Source organism: Temnothorax longispinosus, unplaced genomic scaffold, assembly GCF_030848805.1.
Source record: "Temnothorax longispinosus isolate EJ_2023e unplaced genomic scaffold, Tlon_JGU_v1 HiC_scaffold_13, whole genome shotgun sequence".
Classification (NCBI taxonomy): Eukaryota; Metazoa; Arthropoda; class Insecta; order Hymenoptera; family Formicidae; genus Temnothorax; species Temnothorax longispinosus.
This window is the reverse complement of record NW_027269815.1, coordinates 20127-32500: the sequence shown is the minus strand read 5'-3', so window position 1 is coordinate 32500 and position 12374 is coordinate 20127.

Below are 12374 nucleotides of genomic sequence, written 5' to 3'. Positions count from 1 at the left end.
AGGAAACGCCGCCATTAAGTTCAAACTCATCGTCAGATGATTTGGAAAGTGATGAACTGAATGATGAACGTTCATCAAATGATGAACACTAAACATTATAATTACCAAAAGATAAGAACTATTTTAAAGGTTTCATAAATAGTACAAAGATTAGTTTTATTTATTTTTTATATGTGCAATACGCGCATAATGTGTATTATATATGTGTACAGAATATATTTTTATTTTCACACTTACATTTTTCACACATATAACAATTCTTTATAATATAATATTCTTTTAAGAGAAAGATTGTTTATTTTTAAAATAATAACCGTATATTTTATTATGTTGATATACTTTTGATAATTTAGACGATTTTAAGAGTTACGTATTTTGATAACATTTATCATTGAGTGAGAAAGAGATATAAAGAGAAAATAAAAGGCTAATGTAGCAACAAAAACATATATTTACATTATTTTTATTTATTACCTCCTTTCTTGGTTTATATTTATATTATAAAACACAATCGTCTGATTTTGAGAAGTTGAGATTACTTTTTATCTATACTATCTATACTATTATTATAAAGCAACAGGGTTTGCATTTTTTTGTTCGCTATGATCTCGGAAACCAATGGACCGAATTTTTACCAAACGTATATGAAATAGGGGTAGAATTTCCCGAGGAGTGCTATAGGGTGTATAGTTTTTCGTTACCGATCTTCTGGAAACCGGTTTTTCTAATTTCTTCAATTTTTCGGTAAATAATTGACGGAATTTCAAAGAATTGTATATAAAACAGGGGTTGAATTTTCCGGGAAGTGCCATAAAGTGTATAATTTTTTGTTACCGATCTTTTTGGAAACCGGTACTGAAATTTTTGAAATTAAAAATCATTTGACCGAATTTTTATTAAATTTCATATACTTTTAATATCGATTTTTTTGGAAACCGGTATCAGAAGTTTTTCGAATTAAAAACCATTTGACCGAATTTTTATTAAAAGTATATGAAATAGGGGTAGAATTTCCCGGGGAGTGTAGAGGTAGAGTGTATAGTTTTTTTTACCGATTTTCTGGAAACCGGTTTTTTTAATTTTTCTAATTTTTCGAGAAATAATTGACCGAATTTTTACTAAAAGTATATGAAATAGGGGTAGAATTTCCCAGGGAGAACTATAAAGTGTATAATTTTTTGTTACCGAGATCATAGCAAATAAAAAAAGGAGACTAAATAAGTTGTTAAATTCATATGTTAAATATTATCAATTAATCAATATCGAAAGTTGCTTTTGGAAAATAATTGATCGAATCTTCTGTGGTGTTATTTTTTGACCCGGTATTTATTCTTTTTGAATAGAGAATAAATAAGTTGTTAAATTCACATATTAAATAAAACAGGGGTAGAATTTTCGATACTGCATATGGAGAGAAGGAGAGAGAGAGAGAGAGAGAGAGAGAGGGAGAGGGAGAGGAGAGAGAGAGAGAGAGAGAGAGAGACTATTTACGTGTCTTAATACACATGTTCTCCGGGGCGAAGCCCGGCGGGGCATGCTAGTTGTGTTATATATGTAAACTATATTTATATTGATAGACAAAATACATAATGATTATACTTATTGTGAAAGAAATATAAAATAGATGTTATATTTTATTTAAAATAAAATATATATTGTCTGTTTAAATTTCTGTCACATAAATAATATATAATCACTTATTTTGTCTAATATATAAAACTATATACCGTTAACATATATAATACAATAAAAACTAATCTTAATTTCTCAAAACCGATTGATTATTTTTAGGTTGCAAATAGGTGCTCAACCCGTCACATAAAGTCGCAAATACACGTCACTACAACGTTTCCGTCACCAAGAATTTGGCTGTTAGTTACGTCACAGCAACGTGGCAATTACGTTTCGAACACCAATTGAGACGTCGTTGTAACGTAACGTGTGACGAGTTAACACGTCATAATGACGTTTTTAACACGTACCAGTGCCGGCAGGGTATTAATCAAACTTACTTTCTTCGTTTTATGTGGCTTTCCAAAAACAAGAGATTGTGGTATAATGGGAATGCAGGTCGATGAGTGGCACCACTACCACTTCGTGTCTCCAATTCGCGAAGTCGTTTCTCCTTCGAAAATCGTTCACGTAAGCGTAGCCATCGATTTTGACAAGTTGAAACTACAAGGAAGTCATTATTGTTACATACACATATTAATATTATCTTGTTTATATAGAACATTAAAAAATTAATATTTTAATCTTACCTGACATATCCAAAATTTTTGAAATTTTAATCCATGAATTTTCTTTCATGTTTGTGTCTTTGTATTCCTTCAAAGATGAATTGTACAAATGCGGATAACTTCTTACCGCATCTATCAACAATTCATCAGTTCCTTTTTCAAGGCTTTCCCCTTCGACTTCGACGACTTCATGTATATCGTCTTCGAATTCTTCATTATATGAACCACTGCAATATTCATGTTCGTTATGTTCCATTTTGGTCTTGACAGCCGCGATCAGTCCAATGCGGATCAGCTGCCGTCAGATTAAACAGCAACTGCAATAAATTGCTAATGATAGAATTTATTATAAAATATTGCAAACATTCATTGGTATTACTTACTGTCAAAATAACTTACCTGGCAAGGAGCTGAAAGAAGTGCCCTAACCTGTACGACCTTCTTTGACACTTCAAACGCTGTTCTTCTACAGTTTATCTGTCGGTGCAATAATGTATTACTTAAATTTATGTGATAAAATAAAAATTTGCAATACATTTTTAAACGTAAAAAGGATATGCTTACCAAGTTCCGTGAGCGCCAAAACCGCCAAATAACCACTATGCGTACAGTACAGTACTGTGGCACGAGGGCACAAATTTTTACCCGATGTTTAAAATGTAAGAAGAAAAAGAGGAGAGATCATATATCCGAAATATAGAGCGACTGTGTTCGTATTAACTTAGTCAGATCGAGTCATGTTAGATGGCGATACGAGCGTCGTCAGTTGTGTTCCCGCGCGTTCTGCGCTGGACGCGTCGTAATTTGAGAAAAGAATTGTGTTGCGCGTGCGCGAGGAGGAAGCGTGCGAGCCTACGACGAACCGAGCGGGCATTCGTTTCCGGGCGTTGGTCGAGGTAACAACGTGCTCGTGCTTGAGACGTACCGGTGTTGGAATATTCGAGAAGCGAGAATCGTAGCATTGGCAAATATCGTATAGACGACGTGATTTCTGATATCTGCTACATGGATAGCGGCTCTGTTCAACGAGAAATAGACTTTACGAAGCATTAGCTACGAGATTATACCGGCTCAGAGATTGACCACGCCTTTATAACTGCGTACAAAGAAGGAAGGACGATCCGCCATTACCGTATCGTCGTATCTCACAAAGGAATAACCGCTGTTGAACGACTTGAGATGTTTGATGGCCTATCAGAAAGGGAAAAAGGGGATTCTTATATTAAGAATCTATTTAGTAAGCAGCGATTTCTACAGTAAAGAGGTAACTTTCAGATTTCCGGTAACCACAGATCCTTACATGGTTTAGAGAAACTCTCGTATGGTCGAGTACAAGAGCGGATTAATATTCCCGTCTCCTTAAAGCGATCGTGGTTCCAGATTTCTTGAGATATATTACGGGAGGCTAATGTCCTCAGAGAACGATGCAGATTGTCAAACGACAAGTCTGACATCACATGTAACGTTCAAAACGATTCGAATCTGAGCTCAGTAAAATAATTAGATTGATTTGTTTATGGTTGCAACCTACACATATATGATTATTTCTCTTTGATTAAAACTCTGATTAATTCGATTCCATAAAGAATTATTATCATTTCAACCGAGAAACACTTTCTGTTTATATAAAATTACTTACGTTACTTTATTCCTCACTTGTGTTACAAGTAGTTCGATTCTTTGCGTCATAGATTGTTTCGAGTATATAATTATATTCCTTCGCACGTTTACGTATATTATACTGTATTCATTTCGAACGATGCAAGGCAGCGACGATTACCGATAAGAAGTAATTATAGATTGATACGTCTTTTCTTAGATATTGGGATATATACAAAACAGTGACATCTAATATAGTGTATAACTTATGGCACATTCTCTATTATCCTCTGAGTTTATGATCTACTTCCAAAGATATTGGTCATTCGAACTAGAAGGAAATTACATTACGAAAGTTAATACGACGTATCAATCTATCCATAAAATATTCTTTATTGCTATGTATTTATGTTTATTTATCTTGTGTAACAATTTACTTGATTTCATGTATTATCTGTTTCATACGAATGGTCTAATTACACGAACTTATTACGATGTAAGTTATAGTCTTACAAACAATAGTTGAAGTTACATACAGTCCAGAGAAAGATTAAGAGAATATTACTTCATTAGAGAAATCAACATTCAAGAGTTATTGTATTTCCTTAAATATTGGGAAGCGTATTAGTTTATGCAAATTGACAAAAGGATCATTCGTCTGAGAAATATTATGTATTATATTACTTGCTATTTATTTCTTTGTATCATTATTTCTTATGTGTTGTACGAATACTGATAAGGTTTTTGGCAGTTTTCCTTATCCATGCAACAAATGTTGGTATTCTGTAATTATTTCTGCCAAGTAAAATATATGATCTCTCCCTCGAAAAGTAAGGTGTATGTGTCGTTTCATCTACTCATTAAATCTAAAGCCTAGGCTCCTGCGCGAGCTTGTACGAAACACCCGATATCTTAATATTTTCAATGTTTCTTAAAAATAACCTCTGATCCCTTTGAAAGCTGCGTATAGAATATAACGAGGCTTCTAGTCGCTTTTGATTGGTAGACGTAAAACGTAAAACGTAAGAATTTTAATCCTTGTGGAATTTTTCATCGTTTTAATATGGCTGCCTAATTCTCAACTGTGATTGGTCAATTTGTTTACTGCTTACGTCTTACTGCTTATGTATTTTTATGTGCCATGGCCTTGAATCTGCCGTTATGGCGCTCGCCGCGCATCGGGTCGCGCACACGCGCTAAGGCTGCCTCGCATGTGTCGCTCGTCGCAATCTCGAACTCGTCGCTGATTGGCTCGCAAATCCAATGTCCTGGATTGCTTCTAAATTTAACGTTGTAACTGATGATGTTTAATCTTTCTTGCTCGGAAAATACTATCTCGCTCGGATCTTGCATGTCCATGAATAATTCTTCTTCCAATTCGCTATTATACGATCTTGTTGATCCTCTTGACGATATTATCGTTCTTTCTCCATCGCTATCGTTGTCATTCTCTTCCGGTTGATCATCATCGTTAGTATTATCATTAACTTCCCGTTCGTTATCAGGCAAGTTATTTCGTTGATTGTTCGCGTTTTCGCGTTCTTCGTTGTCATTATTGACATTATTATCGTTGAATCGTCTATCGATCATATTTTGAATTTGACTATGGTAGTCTGCGATTTCTCGCTCTTTGTCTTCACTCATATTGCTTTCACTAAACATAATTTCATCCATCGACTCTGATTGGTCATCTTTGGTTTCGGTGTGATTGTTTTCCGAATTTTCCTCTTCTTCTTCTAACATCTCTTGATCTTCTGTTTCAGAATCGTCTAATTGACTGCAGGATGACAAGTAAAACCTCTCCGCCAATAGCGATTTGACTTTGCTCGCGGGTCTCGCGGCATTCGCTGGTTTTAAGTTTTCTCGTTCCACCGTCTCCTCTCCTCGGCATTCATCAGCTCGGTAGGTATACTTTTTTATTATCTCTGTTATCTGCGTTTTTCTTCTCTTCCATTTATTATAGCTATCGCTGTCTTCTGATTCGTCGTTGAAATCTTTGTCATAATCCTTTATTCTTTTCCATTTTTCGTATTCGTCGCTACTTCCCGGATCTTCGCTGGATTCTTCTCTTCCTCCGCTCCTCAGGTAAGTATTTTCATTTCGATTATTTTTTAATTTTAATTTTTTCTTTTTGTGTTTCAGGTTGCTGTGGTCTTCTTCGCTTCCCGGATCGTTGCTGGAATCTTCGTCTCCGCTCCTCAGGTAAGTTCGAACCCTCTTGATGTGTATGAAGGAGACATCTTTCTTAACGAAAGGCTCCCCCACTTTTTCTTTCTTGATTTCACTTATTTTAGCACTTATTCCTTTTTCAGCTTTTTTTATCAGTTCTTCAATGTTATCCTCTTCGGATTGGCTAAGTTTTTCCTCTTCAGGTTGTATATTACGCTTCTCGGCGTTCTCCTCGGCTTTTTCGACTATCATCGTTCTGATTGGTTGAATTTTCATTCTTGATTTATCCTTTGACTTATGTCGCTTCTCGGCATTTTTCTTTACGTTTATTTATCTCGAGGTGTTCTCTTCGGCAATTTCATCTTTAATATCTTCCTGTGCTGTGATTGGTTGATCGCTATGCTCCTCGGCATCTTCGAGTTTCTCCTCGGCATTTTTTACTTTCGTCGCTCTGATTGGCTGACGAGTCGTATTCTCCTCGGCTGACTTTGCTGTCGACACACCGGTTGGTTGATTAGTTTTACATTGCTTTTCGGCAGAATTGAGTTGCTTCTCGGCAAAATCTTCATTGTTGATCTGATTGGTTGTATTTGAACGTTCATTGTACTCCTCGGCTGTCTGGGTTATCGTCCAATCGCAGTCCGAGTTGGCATTGTCCTCTTCCGATGACGTTAACTCCTGCATCATTATGACGCAAACCTCTATTTCATCTCCTTGACTTTCATATTCTTCTGATTCTTCCAGTTGTGAATCGTTATCTTCATTTGACGTATCATCATCTTCCCGATGTGAATTGTTACTTTCCCCGTCGCTATTATCGTCATCCTCTCTCAGGATTGGTTGTCTGTATGGTCTTAATTGCCGTGAGTTGTAGACTCCTTTGGAATGTCCATTTAAACTCTCTATTAAATAGGCATTTTCACGCACTTCTCGCGCCACACGGTATGGACCTTCGTAGACTAGGTGAATCTTGCGAGTCAATCTTCTATTTGCATCCGATCTGCGGTGCAATTTGACCATAACGCCGTCACCCGGTTGTAGCCTAGACGCCACCTCGTGCTTGTCTGCCTGTATCTTTCTCTTTCTAGCCTGACTGGCTAATTTGTCTTTCGCCTCTCTTATTCTCTCTAATCTGTCTTCTTTGTCTTGCTGTGTGGGCATCGGTCGCAATTCGGCGCAAACGTGCCAATGTGTTTCCACATTATAATGAATTTTATTGGGTATATGACCCGTTGATGAATGAACGGTGTCGTTTATGACATCTTCCGCTCTGCTTATAATTCTCCACCAAGTGTGTTGTCTGTCACTGGCGTACGCTCTGATTACGCGTCCTAATTCGCGCATCACTCTTTCCACCGGATTTGACTGTGGGTTATAAGGCGAAGTTTTTCTCGTGGTGATTCCACGCTCCGTGGCAAAATTCCGCCACCTCGCCGTTATAAATTGGCCTCCGTTGTCAGACAAAATCTCTGCCGGAACTCCTACTTCTCTGAAAAATCTCGACTCTAATGTCTCGACTATCGTGTCAAACTTCTGATCTTTAATTGGATAAAATTTCGTGAGCTTCGAAAACTGATCCATCAATACTAATACGTATTTAAATCCTTGTCGCGTCCTTGGTAATGGACCGAACAAGTCTAAAGAAACCGTTTTCATTGGTTCTTCAGGCAGGTCGTAGTATTGTCTTCCCACTGTTGGCCTGATATAGTATTTAGTCATCTGACATATTTTACACGACGCTACCACGTCTCTCGCTATTCGGAGGTTGTTGCTTCAAACGCTACAGAGCATTCGTAGCGGTGCTATGGATGGTCCACATGGCGCTACAAATGGCTCTGAGGAGATATAACATGTCATCAATGACGTCATGGTTTTCGCTCCCAACGTCCTCCAAACGCCTCAGCTCAAGAGGTAGGTTATCTGAAGCGTTTGCCAACATTGGCGGGAAATTCAAATAACATATCAATAATACGTAACAGTAAAATACTCTCGTCGGTGGTATACGGAAAATAAGCTCAAAAATGCCTGAGTTACATCTCGTTGACGAGGAAACTTCAACAACATATGTATTTAACCTGACACAAAAGGATTTTGCTCGTGCTACAACAGGTAAATGTTTTGTAGGGTTATTTGCTGTAAATTATTTATAGGTTATTGTTATGTGTACAAAATTTCTTTTATCTTTTCTTAGATTTACAATATAGAACGCAGTTGCTTACTAATGCAAAAAATGTAAAAGAGAATGCAACAAATGTTGAAGAAAATGCAACAAATGTTGAAGAAACTGCAATACAAGACGTAATGCAAGATATAACCAATGTCGATGAAGTTAATGGTATATAATTTATATTTTTTAATAATTATTTTGTTGAAAGAATTTTTAATGGATTGTATTTATATATGTGTAATGAATGTATATTTTCTTTTAGATGGGTAGACAAGGCGGTAAAATTACTGTTGACAGCATACACAGAACATGAACATTTATTAAACACATGTAAAATTTCAGTAAAAAGGTTTTGGGAAATAATATCTGAAACATTAAAGGAAAAATCATATGATATAACTGGATATAACTGGATTACAATGCAAAAGTAAATTCAATGGTTTAAAAAAAACTTACAAAAATATTAAATATCACAATAATAAAAGTGGCAATAACAGACGCACTTGGCCTTACTTTGAGGTACAGTAATTGCTATTTATTTATTGTAAAACTTAAGAATAATGAAGAGTTCAGGGCCAGGATTCTCTAACTCGTTACCGACAACTATCGATGTGGTTAACGTCGTTGCGCAGCTTTTCTACTATATGTAATACCTGCACAACGATACCGAAAACTGTCGTTAAGAGTTACAGAATCCTAATACAGATCGTGTCCGATGTCTAATAGAAGAGTATATTTTCTATGAATATAGGAATATATATCCATGATATTTTTTAGAGATGCTACTAAAAACTCTAGAAAATGAACTCTACCATTGAACGTTGGATATTAGACGTTGCTTGCGTTCGTTTTCTCACAATTTCTTTTAATAGGAGCATAAACTATATTGAAAATCTATAATGTACGTAACGTACCTTATAGATTTTCAGTATAGTAATTGTGAGCTGTTATTTTGCAGATTATGGATGAAATATTTGGACAAAAACCATGGGTGAATCCAGTTTTAACGTTGGATACTTGCAACAGTATTCCGTCCCCTACTAGCTCTCTTTCTAATAACAGTTCTCCTACTCCAAGATCTACATCTCCTTGCACTTCTGAAAGACCTAGAAAGCGTAAGTACAATTCTATGGCACACGATGCTTTTTTGCCTGCTGGATTGCTTGCAGGCCCTGTGCTAGCGAATCGGCAGAGTGATAATCATTCTGTTTACCGATTTATTAGTATAGGAACCTGCAAGTAATCCAGCAAGCAAAAAAGCATCGTGTGACGAAGGTTTAAGAAATGGGTGCTTTTTAGCAATCGACACAGACGGCACAGAAATCGTTTTATCTTTGTTGTTGTCGAATATTAAACAAGGATGAAATAATTTACCTTGTCGTCTGTGTCGATTGCTGGATTTATACTCAAGCTAAAAGATTTCATAAATATATTTTACAGTTGTTTGTAATATATTAGGTTGCATTCAGACCTTGGCAGAAAATTAAAAACCAGAAAAGCAAAAACCAGAAAAGCAAAAGTCAATCAGAACGCGCGCTGGTAGTCGATAGTTTCTGTTTAAAAATAGAAGCAGAAACTGTTGACTGCTAGCGCGAGTTTTGTTTGGTTTTCTGCTTTTCTGCTTTCTTACCAAGATCTGAATGCACCTTTATATATAATTGAGCTTTGTTTTCTCTCTTATTTCAGGTCAGAAAATAGTTGAAGAAACTGCATTGGAAAAACTTCTTACAGTTGCACAAGAAAGCAAAGAAGACAGGAAAAAAATGCATGAAGAATTTGTGGCAAGACAAGACCGGTTCTTAGATCTGTTGGAAAGAATCGTTAACAAAAATAATTAATTACTTTATGATATTGTCCATTGTGATGTGATTCTGTGATTTATGTATTTCTGTGATTTTATTTGCTAGTGTAGTGTAGTTTTTATTTTATTTTGCAATAATTTTTTTGTCATCACATAAGAAAATAACTTTTTTTTTATTTTGTCACATTACAATATAAAATAAGTTTATTAGATATAAGAATATAAAGAAAGAATATAAATAACGATATAAAGAAGTTTTATTACAAAAAAGTAACGTAATTACAAAGGTTATTACAGAAAGTAATTTTATATTATAATATATATGCAATAAATTATGTATACAATAAATTGCAATAAAAATATATTTTTTTTCATATAGTTCTTTTAATAGTTAGTTAAATACTTATATAAAAACTTACTTTATGAACTCTATGAATTAGAGGCATTAAAAGTAAGTAATGCTTATATATATATATAAGCATTACTATATATATATATATATATGTAAACCAGCTTGTAAAGCGCGCCACGAACCCATATGGCACCTCGTTTCGCGTGGAAAGTGTATGCGTGAACTATTTCGATGTATATATTAGTCATTTATGCCTTCCAATACTCAAAATAGCTGCTATGTTTTCGAAACATTTTTTGTTAATAACTTTTTAACGAATAACGAGCGCGGGCTAAAACCTTTTGAAGGTCACTCAGGAGGGTGACCTTGACAACATACTAAAATATCAAGGTCATCCAAGGTGGTTCCCCGCATCTAAACAATTACCGAAATATAAATTTTAAATTTTATCCATTTATTTTATTATCAATTTACTTACTGGCTCTTAATTAAAAATTAATTGTATATATAATTACCTTTTATTATTACAAAACAAATAACAAGTTATAAAATTAAATACCACCACTTATAAAATTTATCTTAATCACTTTTATTCCCCAAAAGAAGTCAGTCTCTTTTGATTTCATCACATTTTTTGATTTAGATTTTTCTTTCTTTCAGTCCAAAATTCTTTAACTGGTATATATTATCTGTGCAATACGTATGATTGTGTGATACCTCAGTAACGTCTTAATGACGTCAATAAGATGTTATTAAAATGTCATTTGACATTATTTGGTACTTAAAGTATTATATTTCAACAATATATTGCAGCAATATATTACTGTAATATTTCAATATTATTTAAAAACGTGTAATACATCAGTAATATTTCTGAAATATTTCATTGTAATACGTAATATTTCCACTATATTGCAATATTACTGCAATATTTCTGTAATATTATGTGCTGTGTGGGATATAGATACATATATGAATTATAAATACTCACATAGCACATTTTGAAATAGCACAATTCAGTGAAGATTACTTATTATTTATTACATAATAATAAAGATTAATTATTATGTAATAATTATATCTGATATATTATATGTATGTATATGTATATGAATCTGGTATTACACACACCACATATATATACATATTCATGTATAATTACCAAATATAATTATTATGTAATAATTAATCTTTATTAACTATTATGTAATAAATAATAATTAATGAATTATGATATTTCAAAATTTGCAATGTGAGTATTTATGAGTGCTAAACGAGTATTTTCAAAATTTGCTATGTGAGTATTTATGAGTGCTAAACGAGTATTTTGTACTCGTAGCTGAATGTACATTTTTACACCTCAAATTTACACACGCACGTATTTACCCCTCAAAAATACTCATAAGAATACGTTATTACTACTCGGATATACTCGTACGCAATCCGCTTTAACCACTCGTTTTTAAGCAAAAGGGTCCCTTTGCGCTCCAAAAACGGGTCGTATTCATTGAACTAAATGCACGTTTTTACTACTCAAACTGACCGTTCTTGCGGTCCAAAAACGGTCCAAAAACAGTGAAAAATTTTTATAAGGGCAAGTACATACATTTTTTATTATTTCACTACATTTTGTTCTATGCATCTTCATCTTTTTTACTGCCTGACTGTCCTTGAAATGAAGAATGCACATTTCACCTAAATGATCGCACGAAGCAATTGCGCTATGCACGCAGAGAAACAGTGTATTGACCCTTCGGCAGCTAACGAGCTCGGCGATTGTTCGCAAAAAGACAATTTTTGTTGCCGTTGTAAAGAGAATGGCTCTGCAGCTTGGATGTGTTTTTTTGTTTTGCTGTGATTGATTAGATCCACGTCTTTTGCCACTAAGTCGCTTTTGCAGAACTTGCAGTGAGCCTTTATATCGTTGCCCGCTACCTGTTTTTTCATTAAATTTTATGTTATAAAATATAAAACCTTGATATAATATGTAATAATATTTTTTCTATATATAGCAGATTTTATCGAATTGTCTAAACTATGCATACA